Source organism: Rattus norvegicus, chromosome 10 (genome assembly GCF_021556685.1).
Source record: "Rattus norvegicus strain SHRSP/BbbUtx chromosome 10, alternate assembly SHRSP_T2T, whole genome shotgun sequence".
In the NCBI taxonomy this organism is placed as follows: Eukaryota; Metazoa; Chordata; class Mammalia; order Rodentia; family Muridae; genus Rattus; species Rattus norvegicus.
This window is the reverse complement of record NC_141543.1, coordinates 39,958,263-39,983,928: the sequence shown is the minus strand read 5'-3', so window position 1 is coordinate 39,983,928 and position 25,666 is coordinate 39,958,263. Positions and strand designations below refer to the sequence as shown.

At 45.8% G+C, this 25,666-nt stretch overlaps 1 long non-coding RNA gene across 3 annotated transcripts; it reads left to right on the top strand.

Moving 5' to 3' along the window:
- The first annotated feature begins 1,136 nt into the window (after positions 1-1,136).
- Positions 1,137-24,723, top strand: LOC120095087 (uncharacterized). Of its 3 annotated transcripts, none has more exons than XR_015631558.1 (5): positions 1,137-1,220; positions 9,457-9,562; positions 15,655-15,821; positions 17,888-17,973; positions 24,158-24,723. It is a non-coding gene; the product is annotated as an uncharacterized LOC120095087 (long non-coding RNA). The 3 variants fall into 3 exon arrangements; XR_015631557.1 differs by lacking the exon at positions 24,158-24,723 and adding an exon at positions 18,575-18,805; XR_015631556.1 differs by lacking the exons at positions 15,655-15,821; positions 17,888-17,973; positions 24,158-24,723 and adding an exon at positions 10,146-10,333.
- Positions 24,724-25,666: the final 943 nt, after the last annotated feature.

The following is a 25,666-nucleotide window of genomic DNA, read 5'->3' as shown; positions in this document are numbered from 1 at the left end:
TTGCTTATTGTCTCTATTGAGGTTTCAGAGCAGACACAGTTACAGGAAGTACAGGACATAGTCTCAGGATTCTAGTTAGAAACCCAGGAGGTTCATGGAGAGATGTTTCCCCACCAAGGTCAATGAATCCATGATAATCGGAAACAGCATAATTCTGGGAGTCAAGAACGGGTCTGGTGATCTTCAGCAATATGGTGCCACCCTGATCTTCAGGACAGCCCTTAAGGCTGTGGGAAAGAACTCTGAAAACGAGTTTAATAGATGTTCAAGAATACATAAATGAGTATAAGAACTGTTTTTTTATAGGCTTTCTCAACTATGAAAAAATATAACATGTCTGCCCCAGCAAAACACCATCCAACACAACTGAATTTCCAAAGAAAATAGAGATTTCCACTTCACAGGTGCTGAGGCAAGACCCATGGAAGGACATGTGATGTTTGGAGAGAGTATAAGTAGGACTCAATGGACCAGTGCTCTTGGTGTCTTATCTTTGTCTTTACTGATCTTCACTTTGGTGAGAGAGGCAGGACAGAGAACTCCTGGCATCCCTGCTGGTCCTGGTCACTTCTGCTGACTTGTGCCAATTCAGTGAAGCCTGACTCTTTCTGCCAGGTCATGCCACCACTGCTGATTTGTGTTTGCTCGCCTGACACTACTGAACTGGACTGCTGCTTTATATCCTGACAATGTAGATTGGATTTGCTTCAAAGAATTATTTCTAAACATGTCTACTTTCCCTGTATCCTACTACCTTTGGTGGGTGTTAGGTTAGAAGGAAGGTTAAAGCATTTAAGAACCCTTATTAAAAGTAGTATTTGAAAAATTGACGCCTACAAGATAGATGTGGCCTTATTGAAGGAAGTGTGCCACTCTGGGTTGCTTTTGAGGTTTCAAGGGCCCAAGTCCGGCCAAGTGATTCTCTTCTTCCTGCTGCCTGCCAATCTGGATGTAGAACTCTTAGTTACTTCTCTAGCACCATGTCTGCCTGAAGGCCACCATGCTCTCTCTACCATGATGATAATGGACTAAACTTCTGAAACTTTAAGCAAACCCCAATTAAATGCTTCCTTCTATATGAGTTGCCATGTTCATGGTGTTTCTTGACAACAATAGAACACTGACTAAGATGACAACCCAGACAGACAAAAGGAAGAATGTACATACAGGAACCTAAGGTCTCAGAGCCCCATGAAATTAGAAAAGGCTCTATTCCCAGGGTGAGCCTCTATTTCTTAATATGTAATGATGGAATATAGACTACTCACAGAGTGAAGATAGAAATCAAAATATTGAATGAGCACTGGGCCACAGGCATCAACATCCCTGTCTTGGTAATATTGAAGAAGAAGGAGGGGGAGGAGGAGGAGGAGGAGGAGGAGGAAGAGGAAGAGGAGGAGGAGGAGGTGGTGGTGGTGGAGGAGGAGGAAGAGGAAGAGGAGGAGGAGGAGGAGGAGGAAGAGGGGGAGGGGGGACAGTATTCATGATGACAATAATGGCAGCCAAAAGAATGTGCTTTAGGGTTGAGGTCCTGTGGAATCTGAGGCTGAGCTGGAAAGATCCTTGCTGCCTTGATGAATACCACATGGGGGTCAGCCCTGGCGGGGGGGTCTCTGGAGAGGGGAGGAGGGTCCTGTTTTGTCTTTATCACAGCACTAAACATGTCCTGAACTTGGGCAACAGTGCCCCTAAGCTGAATACTTCACACAATAGGGGGTTTATTTAGCTCAGCCTGTTAGAGATCAAAGAGCATGATGACGCTAGATCTATCTATCTACGAATGGTGGGCATTACAGTGGAAGTGTTTGAGAAAGGGAGAGACCACTCAGCAAAACAGGGCACCAGTAAGAAAGACAAAGCCTCCTTTGTAACAACCCCATTTTTGTGAGAACTAATCCCATTTATAAATCCAATTTCTCTCTTCAGAGGAAGGCGCCTCCATAATCTATTACCTCGTACAAAGCCTCACTGAAAGGCTTCATCACTTCAACACCACCACACTGGGAACAAAGCTTTCAGCCCGTGAACCTTTGGGGAACAGGACACACTCAGACCAAATCTAACCACAGCTATGAGTCGGCCAGGACGGTGCTGAATCCTCAACACCCACTCACCCAGAGTCTAACTCCTGACTTCCCAGCCTGACCACACCTCTCTTTCTAGGAGATCAGAGAAAGAATACATGCAACAACAGTGCCAGTCCCTGCTCGGGAGAGCCTACTTCTAGCTCAGCACAGTGTTTGAGTTCTATATGTCACCTCAGGCATTCTTTAGTGTTTAGCGTAGTAACCATGGATTGGTCCCAGAGGCCTCTACAGGCCAGCTTCCCTCTTTACCTGGAATGGCACTGAGCCTTGGAAATATTGACGCTGAGATAACGACAGCAGCTGCCACGGATTCCCTCAGTAGATTTCTACTCACAGTCAACCATCCATTGCTGTCAGTGGCACATTGCTTCTAACACCCTCCAAATAACACAGAGTGCGAATGCTCAAATCCCATATATACAATGGTATCCCTTGTTGCAGTAAAATTTAAAAAGCCTAACCTTTTATCCCTGCACTAGTGTGGCACCCGAGGGGCCGCATGACACTGTGGGGCACCCTTATCTCAGCGGCTCCATGCTGCCCCCAAGTACTCTCTGACCCAGGCAGTCATGGGCCATTCCACACTGGTCCTTCATGTCCTTCCGCACATGTGCCTTGCCACACTGGTCTCTAGTGTTAGCTCTCGCACCCGTGGGGCCAAATGGAACTAATCATAGTTTATGTCTGGTTAATATCTCTCCCAGTGGCTCTTTGCTAGCCGAGAATTCTCTGGTTACAGCTACCCAGTGAAATCAAGACTCGACAAACTGCAACCCAACAATCAGATTTATATGTTAAATTCTCAATCCACAATACATCCGCACAATAAACTCACAACCAATTGATAAGGATATAAACCGCCCACCTAGATAAGATAAATTTGCCTACAGAAATCCATCCCTTAAGAAATATACTTTACTACCTTGGCAATTCAAGACCACCTGGATCTGGGTCATTCTTCGTCTCCATCTTGATTCTCCTTCTCCTTCCCCCTCTCTCCCACCTTACAAAAACTTTGTCCCTGCCTTATTTTTTTTTACTGTCCAATCATGGCCTTGACCTAACTTGTGCCAGCCCTTACCTGCATATAGACATCAACCTACAATTCCTATGCACATTCTCCTGAATGCTATTTCTCTACATTCCTTGTAAATACTAACGTAATGTGAATGCTACGCAAACCGTTGCTGAACTGTACTGCTTTTGTGTCTAGTATTTCATACTCCTCCATCGTTATATTTTTTTAAAGATTTATTCATTTATTACATATAAGTAACTGTAGCTGTCTTCAGATAAACCAGAAGAGGGCATCAGACCTCTTTACAGATGGTTGTGAGCCACCATGTGGTTGCTGGGAATTGAACTCAGGACCTCTGGAAGAACAATCAGGGCTCTTAACTGCTGAGCCATTTCTCCAGCCCCCATCGTTATTTTTATTGTTCACCCCTCATAGTTTTTCGGTCAGCAGTTGAGCGAATCTGTAGATGTACAAGTCACGATTACCATAGGGCTGACTACATATTGCTGAAATACTTTGAGGTGCTCAAACCAATGCATATATTTTTTCTGGATACCATGTTCCCAGTCCCAGAGGACAACTGCTGGGGCTTGTTGTCTCTCCCTGAAGACCTTTTCTCTGTACTGTGCCCACTTTGGTGTGCACGAGGAGTATCTGAGTAAGCATCGTGAGTAGCGGAATCTGTCCATGATGGTTTTCAGCTCAATGTTTCCCACCATCCACCTGTATTATTGAGTGAAGCATATGTCAGCTTGTGGCTGCTGTCTTCCTCAGCACAAACACAGCCTTGTGTGGTCTGTCCTTCACTGAGAGTTCTGGGTGAGATTCTGCAGCTCCAGTCTGCTGTGGGCAGAGCAAACATTTGCACTTCGCCTTACACCCATACTTTGAAATCTATTTCCCAGGAAGAGGATAGTAAGAGGTGATACCTTTGAGAGGTAATTAGGCCATGATGGTGAAGTTCTTGTGAGTGATGCTAATCCCCATGTAAAGAGACTTATTATCATTATTATAAACTGCACAGGTCCATGTTCTACGCTTTATTTCTTTTTAACGTGCATTTACTCGGTGGTGGGGCGCTCCTATTATGACATGCATGAAGAGATCAGAGGATAACTTGCAGGAGTCTGTCCTCCCCTTCCACTGTATGGGCCTCAGGGATTGGATAGAGGCTGTTGGGTTTGGCTTTTTTTTTTTTAAGATTTGTTTATTATATATGAGTATACTACAGCTGTCTTCAGACACACCAGAAGAAAGCATCAGATCCCATTACAGATGGTTGTGAGCCACCATGTGGTTGCTGGGAATTGAACTCAGGACCTCTGGAAGAGCAGTCAGTGCTCTTAACCACTGAGCTGTCTCTCCAGCTCAATTTTGGCATCTTTACCACTGAGATATCTCATTGGTCCCTGTGTGCCGTACTTTTATGTGACTGACAGCATAGTGCATTTTTGTGCTGCAGTGGCACCCCAGACACATGGGTGGTACACTACACTCCCATGCTATGAGAGCTGCCATGTCATGTCCCTGGACAATGGGACTTTTCAGCTACATTAACCATCCTGTAAAACTGTCTTCATTCATATGTTCATCAGTGACCATTACATCATTATGTGGTATCTGACTGTCAGGGGAAAGCCCCAAATACTGTTACACCCTTAGTAGGTGTTCAATAAAAAGTTTTCCTTTCATTCCACATTCATCTTTAGCTGGAAAGAATTCACAGATGAATAAGCCACTTGCCACTGTCTCCTGTGGCACCGAGCCAATGAAAAGAGCCTTACTGACTGCTGAAAGCCAGGCACCAGGCCAAAGGAAGCTGCTGGTGGTGGTGTTTCCCTTGCAGGAAACATCCATGTTAGTATATCCAACAGCGACGCATCCAGATAGCATGGGACTCCAAATGTGGACAACTGATAAAAAGCTCTTGGTCCCACCTCTGAGGTGTGTGTGTGTGTGTGTGTGTGTGTGTGTGTGTGTGTGTGTGTGTGTGTGTTTGTGTGTAGGTATATGTAGTGGGATCACCTATGTCTGCATGTGTAGAGGCCAGGGGTCAATGTTGACTATCTTTATCGGTGGCTCTCCCCTAGTTTTTTGAGTCAGGGTCCCTGACTAGCTAGACTCCTGGCTAGCAGGATCTCAAGATCCCCCTGTCTCTGGTCCCCCCCCCCAAAAATATGTGCTACCATCTGGCTCTTCTGTGGATGCCAGGGATCAAATTCTGGTCTTCATGCTGAACACAGCAAGAACTTTACTCGTTGAACCACTACCGCAGCCCACCTCAGAGCTTTTCATGAAGAAAATCTTGGGCCTGAATCCGGAGAATTTGCTTCACAGTTGACTTCCTATTTTTCCGATAAAGAGGAGATGGCAAATCCAGTTAAAGGATGCCTACAGACAGGCCAGACAAACTGGGAAGGAGGAATGCTGTCCAAACACACTGACTCAGTTAATACAGTAAGTCCAAGGCAGGAGAGGGAAAGAGGATTTAAAAAGTGGAACATCCACTGTGACGTGTAATCCTTGCTTTGAATTCTGTGTGAGCAAGACACAAAGAGAAAGAGTTCTTATCTTGGGCATGATTGGGAAATGGCTCTTGCAAAGTGGCAAAGAGTTCTTGATTATTTACTGTTATCACGGCATGGTGACGCTATGGGGGAAATGTCCATTTGAAGTAATTAGGGGTAAAATGTAATCTGATTTTTGGAAAGAGCCATGAAGACAGACCGAAACTTTAATTATTTTGTGTGTCTATGTACTAGTGGCTTTTCTATTAGTCCAAAGTGTGAGCATGCTGTGCAAGCAACTGTTATTCCTGAAAATGAAGAACATGGTTACTCAAAAAGGTTTCCAAAGTTTAGTGATAAGAATAAATGCCAGCAATACGATCATGAAGCCATGTGTTGTTCTACTATTGATAATGAAATCATATATGCACGCAGAAAACTATTTGGCAATAAGCAGTGCGAACCTTAAAAGTATTCGTATCCTCTAATTCAAGGGCCAGACTTCTGGGAATGTACTCTGACTTAATTTGAAAGACAGGGGTGGGAGGTGGAAATCCTTCTCTTTGCATGGGAGTGGCTCTCTGAGTTACGTGTTTTGGCTTGATGGCATTAGACAGCAAAGTTCTGAGGTCTGTGTTGCAACTTGGAAGCCTGAGCTACAAGCTGGGAAGTGCGCGTACTGTGATTATAGCCAAGCGGAGGCATGTGTGCCTGGGACCCCCGCCAGTGGAAAGTCTGGAGGGGTGAGAACAGCTGAATCTTTGGAGAGAGCAGGGCTGGTCTGTGGAAAGTGGGAGACGGGGGGGGGGCGGGGGGGGGGGCTGGGTGGGGGGGGTGGGTTGGGTGGGGGGAGGTAAAAGAGACTTCGGGCCACTTTTGAACCTTTAGAAAAGGCTGGGGCTATACCATCAGGGCTGCAAGCAAGTAGGACTTAGTGTAAATGTCTACAGTGGCCTTTGAATATTACCTGGTAAGACTCTGGGTGGTGAAGTTGGACTTTTGGAGGTCCTGGAAGACTTTGTCCTCACCTTCCTCCTCCTCTTCATTCCCCCCGCCCCTGCCCTCTTTCTTCTCCTCCTCCTCTTTCTTTTTTTTTTTTTTAAATTTTTATTTATTTGAGTACACACTAGCTGTCTTCAGATACACCAGAAGAGGGCAGACCATTACAGATGGTTGTGAGCCACCATGTGGTTGCTGGGAATTGAACTCAGATCCTCTGGAAGAGCAGTCAGTGCTCTTAACCGCTGAGCCATGTCTCCAGCCCCCTCGTTCTTGTATATCTGAGATGGGACCTTATATTGTATCCCAGGCTGACCTTGAACTCAAAGTGATCTTCCTGCTTCAACCTCCATTGTGGCTTTGGTTTTACCATTGAAGCTTTAACAGTGCTCTCTCCGGAGTTGCCTAAAGGGCACCATACACTCCGCTACACATTGCCTAGCCTTCAGACTTTCATTGGAAATCCTAAAATTCTTGCCTTTGTGTGCTTGCAAAACCAACACCATGTGGATAATGAGAAGGTCCTCTAGCACCTCGAACTGTCGTATTCAGGTCCCCTGGACCATGACTGCAGTGGCTTCTGAGTGTCTGGGTGACTGAGCAGGGTAAAGCCAAATTGAATTCCAGGAAGTCCGTATGTGTCCGGGAATGGTGAAATGAGTTCTAGAGAATTTGTAGGTGGCCCTATGCAACTCCTGGAGTCCTGTCCTTCTCAAAAGAAGGTATTTCAGATGAGTTTCATATCCTTCAGGTCACAATGGGTGGGGTCTGATTTACTCCTGAGATGCCTAAAAGGTTTTTTTTTTTTTTTTTTTTTTTTTTTTTTTTTTTTTTTTTTACTGTCCCGATGCAAAGCACTTGGCTTCTTTCTAACCCCAATCTCTTCTGAAACCATGCCCCCCACTCCCCCCGCATGCCCCCGTCTTTAGACTAGTCTGATCAAACTGAAAGTTTTTCAAGTATCTCTGCTCTATTTTTACTCATAATCCTCAGGGTAGGAGTATCCAGCCACAGTGAAGCCACAGCCTGCATGCTGGGCTCCTCTGATACTTCCTGGTCAGATTAGTCAGCTTGTTACCTTAAAAGGTAACTTTTGCCTTCCACAAATTCTCAGAATGGATTAAATGGTGACAGGTTCTTTACCAGGACATAGCTTGAATGTTTTTATTTCAGTCCCCTGCAGAGTCTCTGCTCCCAGGCAAAACACACAGACTACCGTTTCTACACTGTATTACTACGAACATTATGGCATTTTGGGCTCCTGCTGGTGTTGCTGATTAAGCTGAGTTGACAGCATTCTAGGGTTTCTTTAGCCTTCATCTTTGAACTCCTCCAAATCCCTCCCCCAACCTAGCTCCAAAGGCTTAAGTATCACATGGTCAGGCTTAATCATAATGATGAATCCCCTTTGCTTTAACAAAAACACATAGCGGAAATAATTTACGTCACAATGAGATAGGATTTATTCCAGCTCTCAGTTTCAGAAGTTCAGTCCAGCCCATTGATTCTGATGTTTGGTGAGGCAGAATGTTGTGGTAAAGAAAGAGCATGTGACAAAGGGAATTTATTTTATCACATAAAAGAAGTAGTTACTTTGCCTTGAAGCTTTCGCCTATTGTAGCAGATACAGACCCTAATCTCCAGTGCCTCTACTAATAAGACCAATATTTTCCATCTCAGCAGCAGTCTGTTGTTTGGAAAGTTCTGGTCTGAGGGCTGAGATAAGTGTAGCATTTACAGCACATGTTTTCCTTGCCTTGAAATATGGTACTCATATTGTCTTCGTTAGGGTTTCATTGCTGTAAAGAGATCAAGGCAAGTCTTAAAAAAGAAAACATTTAATTGGGGCTGGCTTACAGTTTCAGAGGTTCAGTCCATTGTCATCATGGTGGTAAGCCTGGCAGCCTGCAGGGACCTGTGGTGTTGGAAGAGTCAGAGTTCTATGTCCTGATCCAAAGGCAGCCAGGAGAGGACTGTTTCTTCTGTGAGCAGCCAGGAGGAGGCTCCCTTTCCACACTGGGTGGAGTTTGAACATAGGAGTCCTCAAAGCCCACCTACACAGGGAGTGAAACATTTCTTCCAACAAGACCACACCCCCTAATAGTGCCACTAATCATGGGCCAAGCATATTTAAACCAGCACACATATATTTTCTACAATGCTGTTGTTGCCTAAAATAGGAAGGTAAAATCTAATATTTATTTTTGTGTCATGAGTGGATCTTTAAATCTCACCCACTCCATTACTTTTCTTCATTTAAATATGAATGGGTGGTTAAGAATTATCGTGAGGGCCAGGCATTGTGCTGCACAGCTTTAATCCCACTACTTAAGAGGCAGAGGCAGGCACATCTCTGTAACTGGGAGGTCAGCATGGTCTACAGAGTGAGTTCCAAGTCAGCCAGGGCTACACAGAGAAACCCTGTCTCGAAAAAGAAAAACAAATACAAGATTGTGAATTGGAGGAAACTTTCCATGTTAAATCAGAGGCTAAACCTAAGAAGCACACAAGCAAATAAAATAATAACTTGAAGGAGGGAAAGGCTCGCACAGAGACATACACACACATACAAAGACGTCTATTTTCATATCCTTAGGGAGATAGAACATCTGTGGTCTAAGAACAAAAAGTTTTATCTTAAAATAATAAAAAATATTCAGAGAAAATTTGCTTTAGAAAATAGAAACATAATCCCGGAAACACAAAGCTCGCTGAAGAGTTAGAAATATAAGGAGGGAAAAAAAATTCGGACAAAGGGGTTGGGGATTTAGTTCAGTGGTAGAGTGCTTGCTAGGCAAGGCCCTGGGTTCGGTCCTCAGCTCAAAAAAAAAAATTTTTTTTTCAGACAAAACCCAAAAACCTAAAAATGTGTAACTCAACCCCAGAGAGATGATGTTTGAAGAATAGAGGTATTTAAGGAACACAAAAACAAAGGAGACAAAGCAAAACAGGTAGGTCAATGAGTTTTCCAGAGTAAAAAGCACACCCTTTACAACAAGGGCTTTGCACAAGGAAAAGAGAGACAGCTATACATCGAGCTATAACATCACATTGTAAGACTTCAGCACTGCAAGTAAAAGGTGTGTATTGTGCACGGTCCTAGTCAGAAAGAAGGGGAAAGTTCTTTTAAAACTATCATCCCTGAGACTGTTTCGAATCGCTCAATGGCTTCTCAGAAGGATGAGACTAAAACACTTCCAGCTTGGATGCTGACATTCAACAGAACCAGCAACTGTGTCAGAGTCTGGATTACACATTTTTCAGAATGCATGTTCTCAAAGTAATTATCTCACGTGATTCTGGTTTCTACAGACTAATTCGCATGGTGCTTATAGGGAAGGGAATCGTGGGAAGGGAATCGTGGAAAGGGCTCCACGGGACCCAGGACTGAGTCTAAGCAGAAGAGAACCCCAGGACGATGATTCCTCAGTCTACAGTGGTTGCCCTTTAGGGCGCTGCCCTTGGCAGAATTGCTTCCCCTTTTTACCACACCCAAATGATTAAGATGTCAGCTGCTAAATACCCTCTCTTTAGACCCATAGGTCTTCAGATAACGTTGGACTGCGCAATGTGTCTCTTCATTCCTTAATCCCGTGAGTCATCTAACTCGAAGTACGTTAATTGCTATGTTTAATCTGCAGAGGAGTAATGGGGCTGTAACGAGCCTCAGAAGGTCAAGGTCAATTTTGAAGGTGTGGAAATAAAAATAGAGACACATTCTAGATCGGTGTTCTTAACTTTCCTAATGCAGTGACCCTTTAATACAGGTCCTCACGTTGTATGAGCACTTACCGTAAAATTTTTTTGTTGCTACTTCGCAGCTGTAATTCTGCTACTGTTGTGAATGGTAATGTAAATATTGGCTGTGCGGGATATCTGACTTTTACCCTGGGTGAATAGGTCATTCAACTCTCCACAGACTGAGAGTCACCGTTCTACATGACGTGGCTCCTGCTTGGCGTGTAGCCTGCAACCTTCCTGTTGTTACCTGTGTACATCCTTACCTTCTCCAGAGAAGCCTATTTGTACTTGAGTCCTCCAAGACGTAGCTTTGAAGATGACTGTCCTAGTGCCTTTCAAGGAAAGCCTTGATTTAATCTGGTTTCTTTCCCAACAACTCCCAAATATTGGTTTTGAAGGACGATCTATTTATTATTTTACAAATATGAGTGTTTACCTGCATGTAACGAAGTGTATCACATGCACACAGTGCTCGAAGAGGCCAGAAGAGGGCACTGGATTTCCTGGAACTGGAGTAACAGATGGTAGTGAGTCACCATGACTCTGTGCTGGGTACCGGAGCCCAGGTCCTCTGGAAGAGTAGCCAGTCCTTTTGACCACTACTGTTGAGACATCTCGAGAGCCTCTCCGAATGCTGGCTTTCGAATGACAGGCACCTGGTTCTGGAGCAAGTAACAAGACTAAAGCAGATCTTAAGCTCTGGGAGAAAGATCAGTGTAAGCTGCAAATACACCTAAATGTCATTTTACAGAATCCAAAGCAAGTTATCTAAGTGGGGAAGAGTCTGAGGATACAATTAGTGATAAATATATGGAGAAACGGATGCCAGTTGCAACCTCCAGTGCTAACAAAAAGCTGTTCTAGGGGGGAAATGTAATTATGGCAGCACATGGTTCAGTTGTGAATGTAATTTACATAGCCACAATGGCATCACTCCTGAATAGCAATCTAATCCAAATGACAATAAAACTGGAGTGATGAGGGTAGCTGGGAGGGTTAGGGACAGAGAGAAAAGAGCTAAAATTTCATGCATTTGGAACTGTAGAAACAAAGGAAATAAGGCTCAGAAGGAAGCCACCAAGAAGTAATGACCCATGCATGGTATTCAGAAATATGAAGGTTAACGCCAAAGGATTAACTGGTGAGTGAGGTCCAAGACTAGATAGAGGTAGAGAGACGGCTGTTCTTGATATGATTCGTGTAGGGTTTGTCTTTCTGTTGAACATAGGCATAGTTCAATTCTCAATCTGATCAGTTATCCCGGGATGAGCACTATTAGGCTGAAGGGGTTTCCAAAGTGTCCCCTGAAGCTACTTTCCCAGTGAAAGACACTGTCTCAAGCGAGAGAGAGAGAGAGAGAGAGAGAGAGAGAGAGAGAGAGATTGATTCCTGCTGAAAGACCACATTTCCCAGATTCCTTTGTGCATTGCAGAAGTCTGTTCTGCCCCATAAAGGACAGCACCCCATCTTCTTAGGAAGGCATTTTTGGCCTTCTGCATACAGGGATGGCAAAACTGCCCTCTTGCCATGAATAAGCATGGCCCTGGCTAAGGTCAGGCCAGCACTCTCTCTCCACCTTCTGTTTCTCTACAGCTTCTTAAATAGTGTAACAGAGATCAATAAAGCAAGATGCCTACTGTCCTCTTCTGGCACACACACACACACACCATACCACATACACACACACACACCACACACATACACACACACCACAGCACATGCACACATACACACACACACCACACACACATACATACACAACACACCACACACATACCACACATACACCACAGACACACACACACACCACACATACACACACATCACACACACACACACCATACCACACACACACACCACACACATACACACACACCACAGCACATACGGACCACACACACCACACACACATACGCACCACACACACCACACACACATACACACACACCACACCACACACACACACACACATACACCACACACATACACCACACACATACACCACACACACACACATACACACACACACCACACATACACACATCACACATACACACCACACACACACAGACCACATACACACACACCACACCACACACACACACATACACATACACCACACCACACACACACACATACACATACACCACATACATACACCACACACACACATACACACACACACCACACATACACACATCACACATACACACCACACACACACAGACCACATACACACACACCACATCACACACACATACACACACACACACACACACACACACACACACACACACTAAACAAATATATAATTAAGCCTTACTGTCAAAGGCATTACCAAAGCTGAAAGTTTTGAGCCAGTTGAACACAGTTTTTAAAGTTTTTGCCAGGCCTCTCTCTAAAGAGTTGTGTCAACTCTGTTCTTTGAGCCATGTGCTCTGACTTGGAGTTTTGCCACTTCCTGGATGCTGTGATGGGCTTGAAGTGACACTGGGCATTTAGCAACTCTGCCACAAAAGGTCCTCAGGGTTCCAAAATATAGAGGAAGCCCTCTCAGAAGAAGGATAAGTCTCTTAAGGAAGTCGACACTCAGGTTGGCTCTTAGAAAAGAAGAATTTTCTCCTTGATGAAGACAGAAAGAGCTTCTGGGTAGTAACTTAAGGGTAAGTTACTGTGAGATCTTTCTGTTTGATCGTTTTTAATTTTATTTTCATTAATGATTTGTTTTTTTTTTTTTACTTTATGCGCATTGCTCTTTTGCCTGCGTGTATGTTTGTGCGAGGGCGTCAGGTCCCCTGGAGCTAGAGTTATAGACAGTTGTGAGCTGTCATGTGGGTGCTGTTAACCACTGAGCCATTTCTATAGCCTTTTATTATTGTTTAATGTGATGTTGATACTGAGAAAATTACGGTTCCCTCTTGGCGATCTCATTAATAAAAGAGTTTTAAGAATGGAGACTTAAACGGAGGCTTGCCAGCAATGTTATTAGAGTTTAAAAGAAAAACCCCAGAGCAGGCAAGCTGTAAATCCCAGAGGCTGCATCGGGAATAAATGAAGAGGAAAAAGAGAAAAGGCCATGCCATTTCTGTTAAGCCACCCTGGGAACATGGTGGACAGCTTGGGCACATGGTGGACGAAGGAACAGCTGCATGTTGATGAGGGGAGCATTGTAGAAAGAATAAGAAGCTCAATGTATCAGCAAAGACCCCCAAAGGCACCTGGGAGCCAGAGATAGGCTGAGCTTTGTGAGTTTGGGGCCAGCCTGGCTTACATAAGGAGTTCCAGGCTAGCCAGGACTACATAGTGAGTCCCCAGCTCAATTAAATTAAAGAGTTTGCTAGAACCCAAAACCAGTCTCTTTCCAGCCAGAAAGAGTTTTTATTTTGTTCTTTGGTTTTGGTTTGTGTTTTAGCTGGCTTTTATTTTTGTCTTGTTTTTGAATGTCAAAACATGATATGCAGAAGATTTTTTAAGATGTAAATAATCTAAAAGCCAACTTGAATTAACTGTATGTAGCATACACCAGAAGGGCAAGCAGAGGTTGGCCTTGAGGGAGGGCCAAACTGCTCCTTCTTCCTCTCTTCTCCAGACTGCCTTCTAAGTATGCGCTGACTTCCTTTACCCAGCCTAGCTGGTCCCTGAAGTGGGGAGAGGCTGGTGGAAGCTCTCTGCTCCAGCACTGGAGGGAAAGGGGCTTCTTTCCTTTTCACCTGTGAGGTGATCTCAGTTCTTGTCTTGGGTTGAACAGTTTCCCTCTCATCAGAGCAGACTAATCCCTGAGATCAGAGGTGGCTAATGACTGACAGGCGGGTGTAAGGGGCTGTTCTATGTATGGCTGATACAGTAACTTTTATTCACCCGATGAAATTGTTGTCGCCCAGGTTTACTGCCTCAGTCTGTTAACCTTGGCCTAGTTCTGGAAGCTTCTAGCCTCCATACAATCAAATATCCTGTTCTCCTTGAAGCCTATACTGGCTATCTTATGAAAATCAAGACCTTTCGTATCCACTAACATAGCCTTTTGTTTCTCTATGGCAAGGGCACCATCTGGCTACTGCATTTTAAGAAGATAAATTTAGGCACATAAACATCTCAATGAGTTTATCTAATCATTCAGCAGTTTATGAATCAGGGTGTAGGAGACCATGGTAGGTCAGTGCTGCACTGAGTTGGCTTAATAGAAAGGCTTTAGAAATATGGCATCAGTCAAAACAAACCAATATATATTTAATTGGTTAAAATGGAAAGTCTGCAGTTGGAGGTTTAACTGGTAGTTTCTAACTGGTAAAAATCCCTAGTTGGTAGTTAGTTTGCATTTTCTGTTGGGAAAAATCTACGCATAGTTAATGATATTTAGTAGAATCCCAAGTTATTGATTAGTTGGCAATTCCTGGTTACTTTTTCTTTAAATTTTTTTTTCAAAAATATGTGTATGCCTGTGAGTCTGTGTGGGGTGTGCACTTGTGAGAGCAGGTGCCCTGGAGGCCAGCGAAGGTGTCAGATCCCCTAGAGCTAGAGTTACAGGTTAACTCCCCGACATGGGTGCTGGGAATCCAACTAGGACCCCCTGTAATCGTAATGACTCTTAGCAGTTGAGTCGTTTCTCCACCCGCCCCCCTGGTTAGTTTTTATTTTCTTTTTCTAGCTATGCCATTCATTCTGAATCAAGTTACTGTTTGCTTACACAGAAAGCCGAGGTGTTAAGTGTGGCTCAGCTCAAGGCACTTCCCAGTTAATAAATGTTGACTATCTGTGTGTGCTTATAGGTGAGAACAAGTCTTCTCTAGAATAGAATATCAATTATTACGTACACTTTCCCCACTAGAATACAAGATGTATGGGGGCAGAGTTGTCCTCAGCACCACTGTTCCAACCCAAGTGTGCCTAGGAGGGTCCTTGGTGCACTGCAGGTGATATTCTGATGATGGGACCTGAAGCAGTAAGCAGAGGAGAATGTCCTCAAAAGAAAGGAACTTGAATAGCTGAGACACAGGGCTGGGTCGCAGAAGCAATAGGACCCTTCAAGAGTCATCCCACATTTGGCTCTCTGCTTCTGAGCTTTCCTTGGGGATTTAAGTCCCACCTTCTCCTCAGCAGGCAGGCTCCTTCTACTTCTTCTCCCCTCCCCCTGACAGAAACTAAAAGATATCCAGGAAGGCAAATGAATAGCACCAGAAAGGCTAGTGGCTGTGTTTGTTGAAGCATTGGAGGGCCACCATGTGAGTATTTAGCTGAAGTCTGTAGTTTAAGCTATGACTTCTAGACACAGGCCCTGTCTGAGCTATTCCTCTTTTTTTGGCAGAAAGCTGGCCATTGGGATCTGACTGAGGGCAAGGCTATGGTGGAAAGGACATTTCAGGTCTCAGAGCAGCCAAGACAGAGATGCCTGAGATGACAGAGTGGAGCCTGGGTGCTCTGGGGAGCGGATATTTGCTGGGAACATGAGAAAGAAGGTGGAACCAACGCTGAGTGAGTGATTTTGTCCTCTTTCCTCCGTCCCACTGTGTCCTCATAAGGACACAGGTAAATTAGTCATTTTTCTCATTGCCACAAAAGCAGCCTAAGGAAAGAAGGGATTATCTTGGTGCTCAGTTTCAGGGTGTAGTCCACTACAGTGGGGAAAGTGTGACCTCAGGAGGCTGATGGAGCTGCTCAGACTGCATTCACAAGGAGCAGAGAGATGAATGTGGGTACCCAGCTTTCATTCTCCTTTGTGTTTAGTCCAGGGCACCAACCCATAGGGTGGGTTTTCTCACCTCAACACAATCTAGGAACTTCCTCGTGGGCATGTCAAGAAGTTAGTCTGCTAGGTGAATCTAAATCTTCCCAAGTGGATCATTGATTGCTCTTGGCCATGAAGGACTTGGTCCTAACAGTTCTCTTCTTTTGAAGGTCAACCTCATGGCGACCTATTTTTGTCTTTTTGATTCACAAAGCTCTCCCCAACAGTGCCTGGCATCTAGTAAGCTTTTGTCAATATTCGTGAGGCCACTGAGGGCATTGGCAGCAGACTAAGCAACCGACCTGAAGCAACCGTTGAGTTTTCCTCAGGACGGTCAAGGCAGCATCTTTACAGAACACTCAAGCATCAGTGTTGATCCACAGGAAGGAACCACCCTGATGAGAGTAGGACCCAACCTTTAGGTGGGAGATAGAGTTTAAGAAGGTTGTCTGCCTGGGCTCTCAATGAGACCATTGACGGCCAGACTTCAGTGGATCTAAGAAGACTTCAGTCTCTAGATCCACTTCTGTTTCCAGGACTTTCTTTTTTAAATTTATCTCTTAAAAATAATATCTTAAATGGTACCTACAGAGACTAGAATGACTCAGATCCCCTGGAGCTGGAGTTATGGTTCAGCCATCTTTCCAGCCTTAGTTGGGGCTTTCTTGTTGAAGTGACAGTTACTACTGTTCCTCCAAGCCTGGTAAATTTCATTAGACTCACCAATTTGTCCCTACGGTCTATATGACCTCAAGACCAGCTAGATCTTCAGGGATGAGGAAAGAACCTCTGAGTGTTGGAGTGACCAGAATAGTTACTCCCAAAGGGATCCTGAGCTCCTTACTCACCCAGTGCTGCCCATGTCTCCATAGCACCTGAGTTCTCTGGTGAACTTGACGTAGACCCAGAATCCCAAGCCTAAGAGACTGTATCTCTTGTGAAGCTCACCCCTCCAAACTGAAGCGTTCCCATTGGAGGAGCTCCCCCCGCCCCCGGATGCTCAGAAAGTCACAAGACTCACAATATATACCCACATATAAAGTTATATAAATAATAATAGTCTGGAGAGGAGACCCTTTGATGGAGTTGCACAAAAGTTGAGCAAGGAATCTAAGAATGCAGTATTCATGAGGAGAATAAAGACCCTCCAAATCTATTCGGATCCTAATCTTTGAAACCTACACAAGTCGCCGTGTATGGTTTAAAGAGACTTTAAAACATGATTAAGGGAGCTGGAGAGATGGCTCAGAGGTTAAGAGCACTGACTGCCCTTCCAGAGGTCCTGAGTTAAATTCCCAGCAACCACATGGTGGCTCACAACCATCTGTAATGGAATCTGATGCCCTTTTCTGGTGTATCATATATATAACTGTGGATAATGTGGTCATATATATAAAATAAATCTTTAAAAAAAAACATGATTAAGGTAAGAATTGTGCTGGTTAGTTTTTGTCAATTGGGCATGCACTAGAGTCCCCTGTAAAGAAGGGCTCTCAATTCAGAAAATGCCCCCATTGCATTGGCTGTGGGCATACGTATGGCATATTTTCTTAACTTATAATGGCTATAGGAGGGCCCAGCCCACTGTTGATAGTGCCACACCTGGGCAGGTAGGTTCTATTAGAAAGCAGGCTGAGTGAGCCATGAGAGGAAAACAGCAAGCAGCTTTCCTCCATGGTTCCTGCTTCTACACTGGCTTGAGTTCCTGCCCTGGCTTCCTCCAGTGCTGGACTGACTGCATCAGGAGGAGTAAGCCAAATAAACTCTTTCCTCTTCAAGTTGCTTTGGATAATGGAATTTATCACCACAACAGGAAGAAAACTGATACAAGGATCTTGAGATGGAGATGATCTTAGACTTTTATAGTCTGGAATGAACCATAACTGCTCTTATGAGAAGGTGGGTGTGGTGATTTGAATATGCTTGGCCCATGGGAAGTGTCACTGTTAGGAGGTGTGGCCTTGGAGGAAGTATGTCACCGTGCAGGCAGGCTTTGAGGTCTCCTAGTGCTCAAACTCCACTCAGTGCAGAAGAGCTCATCCTCCTGGCTTCCTTCAGATCAAGATGTAGAACTCTGTGCTCCTCCAGGCCCATGTCTGCCTGCACACTGCTATGCTTCCTGCCAGGATGATAATGGACTGAAACTCTGAAAATGTAAGCCAGCCTCAGTTAGATGTTGTCCTTTATTAGAGTTGCCTTGGTCATGGTGTCTCTTCACAACAATGGAACCCTAACTAGGATGGTGACAGAGAGAGACCACACTTAGAAGAGAAGGTGGGTATGTGAGCACAGAGGTAGAAACTACAAGCTAAGGCTTACGAGCAACCACCAGAAGCAGGCAGAGGCCAAGGCCAGAAACAGACCCTCTTAGAACTGCCAGAAGGACTCAGACTTGTTTTTAGCCCTATGACGCTGATTTTGGTCTTCTGACCTCAAAAACTGCGAAGGAAGAAGTTCACGGAACATCACAAGTGTTTGGTCATTTTTTTTTTTTTATCAGTCACGAGGCACTTCTTCCTGGGAGCTGTTACCTGGTGGCCTGATTGCTCTATCGGTCAGGAAAGGAGTCCAGCAGAGGATAAAGAAAAGTCATCAAGCCAATGGCCTTGCAAACCTCCAGTTCCTTCTCCAACCCCGGGTTGAAGCTATGTCTGCTCAGTGTTGCTTTTAGGTATCTTACAAATTACCCACCTCCCAGATCTTCCCCCAGAGCAAGTGTCTGTTGGAATAACTGATGTTCCCCTGGGGTCTTCTTTGTGGGCTGGCATGGCCTGAAAGACCATGGAGGAGCTCAGGGAATGTTTTAGAAGTGGGGTGGGAGGGTCGCAAACTGGTGGTCGGCATCTTTGCCAGGTTAGGGCCTCTCCTCAGATCACCGTATCCAGAACCATATGTCATTTCACCTCTCAGAGTCTCCATTTCTGTCCCTAGCCTGTGCCTCCTTGAGACAGACCACCCTTTCTGCAGCAGAAGATGACTTTCATACTGTGGTAGCTGGCTCCTGCACAGACCCAGTATATTATATTCTTTTGTGTTCCTCTAACGTGGGTAACTAAGTCTGAGAATTTATAGCAAAAACAGGTTGATTTAGCTGACAGTTTAGGGAACTGAAAAACCAAAGATGAGGTAGGCCCATTTTTTCTGGGATTTGGTGAGGACCCCCATGGCTAGATCACAGTATGGCAGGAAGAAAAGCAGCAGGGAGAGAGCTGTGTGCGGGAGGAGCCAATCACATGGTATTGACTCACTTAACGACTCACTGATGAGACCAAAATTACTTTGACAGACCAGCATTAATCCTGTCTAGGTGGAACCCCATGACCAAAGCACCTAGCACAGTGTCCCACCTTTTAAAGGTGCCACCACCTCTCAGTATCACAAAGCTGGGACCGAGCTTCTAGTACAGGAATGTTCGGAGGACGTACTCAACGTACTCAAATACCATCCAAATCATGACGTCTAGGTAGAGCGTGCCTTAGATTCTTGGTAGGGATACTGGGTGGCTGGTGTGAAGACCAGGCTGCCTCTTCTTCCCATTGTCATTCTTGGAGGACAAGGGCAGAGCTGGGTCTGATCCAGCACCTGTGTCCCCCATTTCCTACATGTAAGGGTCAGCCTGCTTGTGTGTTGCATAGACAGCTTCTACAGTCCTCTGGAAAGCTGGTTCCTCCAGAAAGTCATCAGCACCACAATCCTAGTGTGTCCCCTTCCATGACGTGAGATCCTGCTTCACCCTCCTCCCCTGCACACAGCCAGGTACAGTCCCAGGCGCCAGGTGAGATGGAAACCTGAGTGCTTGGTGTTGAAGAACCTCTGGGCCTCCCTGGTACCTCTCCTTCCGGCTCCTGGTTCTGACAACTTCCTTAGCTTTCTCAGGTCCGTTTCCTGTTTCTAGTCCCTTCACCCCTTGTATACCTACCTCCAAAGCCATTCTTTTATCCTCTTGGTCTCATGTCCAGCCTCCTCTGTGGCTTCCCATGACTGTGTTCCTTTGGGACGTGATGCCTCAGCCCCTGGACTCTGAGCTTCAATAGACTCCTCTTGGAAACCCAGTGAAAACTAGACCCCAGACAATACCCTGCATCACTTGGGTCTGTGGATCCAAGTTAGGGACTTGTCCCCAGTCTCTGTTATGTACACCTTCCTGCCAGGTAGTGCTAGGGTAGCAGGAAGAGCAGGACTGTCACAAAAGATGCTCAAATTCACTGTGCCTCCTGTAGGTTGCTCTGCCACACTCCACATCCCCACCGTTAACAGCAGGCTCTGTTTCAGATCTGGCTCTGGTTTCATGCCTGGCCACCAGGCATGCCAAGGAGGCTGCAGGCTGGATTATCCTAATTATCAGTACCTGCTTCAACCATAGGCTGAGACAGCTGGGACATGGCATAGAGCCACATCTTTCTCAGTCCAAAGCAGCATCGAGGGAGCAAGAGAATAGACTCTTTCCACCATGCAATCCTGGAGAGGTAATTCAGGTGCCCTGCAACTCCCCATGGTTATATACTGATGAAAACATCCTTAGCTGAGCGCACCTTCAGTACACCTAAAGAATGCCACAGTTCAGCCACATAGTTGTGGTGGTTTGACTAAGAATGGCCCCAATAGGCTCATATATTTGAATGCTTGCTTATCGAGGAATGGCTCTACCTGAGAGGGATTAGGTTAGGTGTGGCCTTGTTGGAGTTAAATGTGTGTGGCCTTTGAGGTTCACAAGGACCCAAGTCAGGCCAAGTGTTTCTCTCTCTCTCTCTCTCTCTCTCTCTCTCTCTCTCTCTTCCCCTCCCTTCCTCCTGATGCTACTGATGCCTATGGATCCAAATGGAGAACTCTCAGCTACTTCTCTAGCACCATGTCTGCCTGTGTACTGCCATGTTCCCTGCCATGAAGAGAATCCTCTGAAACTATAAGCCAGGCCCAGTGAAATCCTTTCCTCTATAAGAGTTGCCACTGACCGAGACAACGGTGTGTGGAGGAATATCAGTCGCCAGTCCTCACGCTGAACAACTGTGATTCACTACCACTTCTCAGTGTTGAGAGACAAGAGGACCTCGTGTGGTTAGCCCAGGGAAAGGCCTGAATTCAAACTCCGAAGTATTCCTTCTGCCAAGAGCCTATTGCTTTCATGCCATTGCGCAGTGAACAATCACTGGGTGAAATCATGGTTAAGATGGGGCCAGCACAAGGAAAATGTGCAGGTGGGAGCTGGTTGTGGCTATTCTGTGCAAGTTCTTCTGCAGCTTGGAGGACGTGAACTAGATCAAGGTTTTCAGATGACCAACTCTGGGCTGAATTCTATCACAGACCAGGTGCCCACCTACCTGTTCATTTTGAGCAAGACATACCCTGGTGTGTGAAAGGCCACAGACAGCAGCGGGGGTCACTGGAGCATTGGACTGAGAGCTAAATGGAGACAAATTCATAAATGGCTCATCCCAGGAGAAACACAGGCTATTCCATGCCAAGCTCTCAGTAGGCTTCTAACAACCCTGTTTCCAGGCAGCGTTTGCAGAGCCCGCTCTGTTTCCCCTAGTACTGTAGGGCTGGGAATTTGCAGCACACTCTATGGCTAACCAACACTCTGCCCCAGATTTTAAATTCTGAATTTTAGCTTTTAGCCACTTCCAGGGAAGCAGGACTGGAGGGCAGAGAGTTCTCAGACTCCTTCCTTAGCCACGGTACAGCAGCACAACAGCTCTCACCTGTACCTGATCCTACCCACTTGGCAGAGTTCTCCATTCTGTGTGTTGAGGGATCATTTAAGGGGCATGAAATCCCTAAGTGCCACTTGGGCAGACATTAAGGGGAGACCCTGGTCCCCACAAAGCAGTGACTCAGTGAAGAAAGTCCTGTATAAGCCAGATGTATGCCATTTCTGGGTTTTGGGTTTGTTGGGGAGGTTTCTAAGGAGGACACTGGGCCTGGAACCCAGAACTAACAACAGAGGGTGCTCTCAGGTGGGCGAGGCAGCGTTGCAGTTGGGGAGGCAGGGTGTGGTGGCTTTGGGCTGGGACCAGTGATGAGCTTGGAATTCCCCAGGGCTTTTCTGAAGTCAGAGAACTGGGGTGGAGTGGGTTGTCTCTCCAGTCTTGTCCAGTGCTGGCCACAGCGGGGAAGCCCTAGGTGGGTGCTGCAGACAGCTGGTACACCCTGTCTTCAGCAGAAAATTTAAGTGGACTGGGAAAACTAAGGGGCTGGGTGGGGGAAATGTCCCAGAGCTCCAAGATGAGGTCATTCCTGCTTAGCATTCAAGATAGGAATCGAAGGACTAGGGGCAGAGGAGATGGCTCAGTGACTTAGGACATTTGCTGCTCTTGTAGAAGACCCAGGTTCAAATCCCAGAACTCACATCGTGGTGTGCAACCACCTGTCACTCCAGCTGTAAGCACATGCACACACAGACACACAGACACACAGACACAGACACAGACACACACACACACACACACACACACACACACACACACACACGGAGGCTGGGGGACACATAAATAAACTAGACAAATATTTTTGAGGAGCGAAAAGGACAGTGAGTCAGGAGACTGCTTACCCAGCACAGTACAAGGAGAAAGTCTTGACCGGGTCATATTTAGGCCCGGAGGAGACTGTTGTTTGATTACAGGACTTACCCTAATTGGTCCTTCTCTGCTACTGACCCAGAGGGAAGTGAGGAAGATCCAGAGGGAAGTGAGGAAGATAGGGAAAACATTTTACATGGTCAGAGAAGAAATGTCCTACCCCCAGTTCCTGACCAAAAAGGCTGGGGTTCAGAGCACGGCTGAAGCATCAGTAGAATGAGGCAAGTGGGAGTAGATGGGGGTGGGGGGACAAGGGTCCCTGTCCACTGACTCTGGACCAGATGAAGGAGGGCCTGATCAGCTCATGCTGTGATAAGGACTCTCACTGACACAGGAAACACGATGGTAGAGAGCCCAGGAGGGCTACTGAGGTCAGTGCGGAGAGGTTGCTACAGCTTTAAAGTGTCTCCTAAGGTTCATGTGTTAGAAACTTCAACTTCTTGGCCAACAAGATGGCTCAGCTGGTAAAGGCCAACTCTGTCTGCCTGAGTACAATTCCCGGGATGTACATGGTAGAAGGAGAGATCTAACTCCTGCAAGTTGTCCTCTGACATCCATATGCATATATATGTGACTCCATGTCTGTGTGTATACAGACAGACAGACACAATTAATGTTTAAAACCCACAAAATCGTTTGACTCCCATGTAACAGTGTTGAAATTTGGGGTCTCTATGGTTAGGTCATAAAAGCTTGACTTCCGAATAGAGATTGATGCTGATGCCCTTATTTTTGAAATGGGCCTGTATGAAAGTCAGCCCCCATGTTGCCCCTAAATCTTTTGCCTGTCCTTGGATCCTGTTCCCCCAACTAGGCTGCCTTGTCTGGCCTCAGTGGGAGAGGATGGGCCTAGTCCTACAGTGCCCTTATGTGCCAGGGTGGGGTGATACCCTGGAGGACCTACTTCTCAGAGGAGAAGGGGAGAGACTATGCAAGGGGTGGGGGGAGAGACCAGGAGGAGAGGTAAGGTGACTAATGAAAAAAAAATTTGGCTTCCACAACCCCCCCAGCATTCTGTTGTGGGATATATATGCCTAAGACTTTCACTAGATGTGTCTCTCCTATGTCACAGCCTTCAGAATTGTTTATCTATATAAATTCTGTTCACAAGAAATGATTTAATCCTTGATATTCTGTTAGAGCAACACAAAAGGGACTGAGGCAGAAGCTTGGGTGAGCTCAGACTTGGGTGGGTCCCAGCACAAGCCAGGCTGCAGCTGGCCCAGAACACCGGGTCAGGATCAGGGCATCGGAACCAGAATGTAGGTGGTCCAGCAGTACTGAGACTCTCTGCTCAGAGGCCTCTGAGGTTTCTTGGGCCCAGCCTCCTCCCCCTGGCATTTAAGGCCTGCTATGTTGACATGTCTGACACCCAGTAACCATTCCCATGGCTTCTCTTTAGACAGGCCAGGATCTCCTGTCTCCTATAAGCATACTTCACTCTCATCTCTCACACTCGACCTGGCCTGAAGTAGTCTATTCTTAAACAAAGCCTGTTCCTTCTCCAGTTTTATCTCAGGAAGGCCCTCCATGAAGCTCTTCCTGAAGCATTCCAGCCAGAGGGACAAGGAATGTTTCTGGAGCCTGGAACACATTGGCCAGTCACTCAACGCAGGGAAGAATTCCAGGATATGGCCCCAGCCATTCTAAAGAAAATGGCATCTGCTGTCCTTGTTGCATGGAACTGACAGTCACAGGGGAGAAGCAGATAGCCTGGGGAATGATCAGACTCACCATGACAATGCTGACATCTGTGATGATGGAAACACACTTGGTCATTGATGTCCTAGAGGATAAGACCCTCCTCCAAGAATGTCCAGGCTATGACCCCTGAGCCCACAGCCTGGCTCCTACTGCATCTGAACACCTCTCTTCTTGGGTTTGAACTCAAATTGGCTTCTCTTGGTCCATTTGGGAGAGATCTCTCCCAAATCTTCAGATGCTCAAATCTCTCCTGTAAAATAGTGTAAAGTTTACAGATAACATATGCATGTCCCCATATCCTTTAAATGATCTCTATATGACTTCTATCTAATACACTATAATGTTTTATACATTTTTATGTTCTAAGAAATTACATTTCACATATTTATTTGTGTGTGAGAGTGCATATGTACAAGTGGTTATACATGTGTCATGGCATGTGTATGGATGTCAGAGGATAACCTGAGGGAGTCACTTCTCTCCTCCTGTCATGTGGGTACCAGGGATTGAACTCTGGTCATCAGGCCCAGCCACAAGCACCTTTACCTGATGTGTCGTCTTGCTGGCTCTATAAACAATTATTGTATTATTATATTGTTTAGGAAACAGGGACAAGGAAATAATGTGTGTATGTTAGGTACAGACAACACTTTTGAACATTTCAAATCTAGGGTTGGTCTAATCTTTAATGTAGGTCTCAATATTTTTTTAGAATAGACAACCCCTGTCTTGGGTACAGAGTAAATGTGATCCAGTACACTTAGGAAATTCTGGAGCCGAAGAGGGCTGGCTGGCTTGGCTGGGACAGAGGAGGAAAAGTAGGAGGCTGGTGTCTAGGGCATGGCAAGTGAACAGGAAGGAACAGGAGAGCCTGCCCCACATTTCATGTGATGAGGGGCTGGTGACAAGTTTGAGTTGTGGCCTCAAAGTAAAAGGAAGCCACCACTAGACATGAAAGCATGTTGTAACATAGCTACCCCGGGAGAGCATCCCTCTGACTTCAAGGGGCAGAGTGAGTTGAAGGAGTCAAGAATGGATCTTGGGATATCACTTCAGTTGAGAGATAATGAGAAGTAGATGTGTTTGGGGAGCAGCATCCACCATACTTGGGAGACAGGAAACGGGAGTGCCTAGGGTTCTGGTGGAAGTGACCAGTATCCATGACCAGTAGCAGGTATGTCTAACTTCTGAAGTTCTGAAATGACCTTACTGATAGAGCAGGTTGAACAGGCCTGATACAGCATGCAGCCCGCTGGTGAAGCTCAGCAGCACATGGGGCAGCCGGGAGGAGGCCATGAGCTCCTTTGGGGATG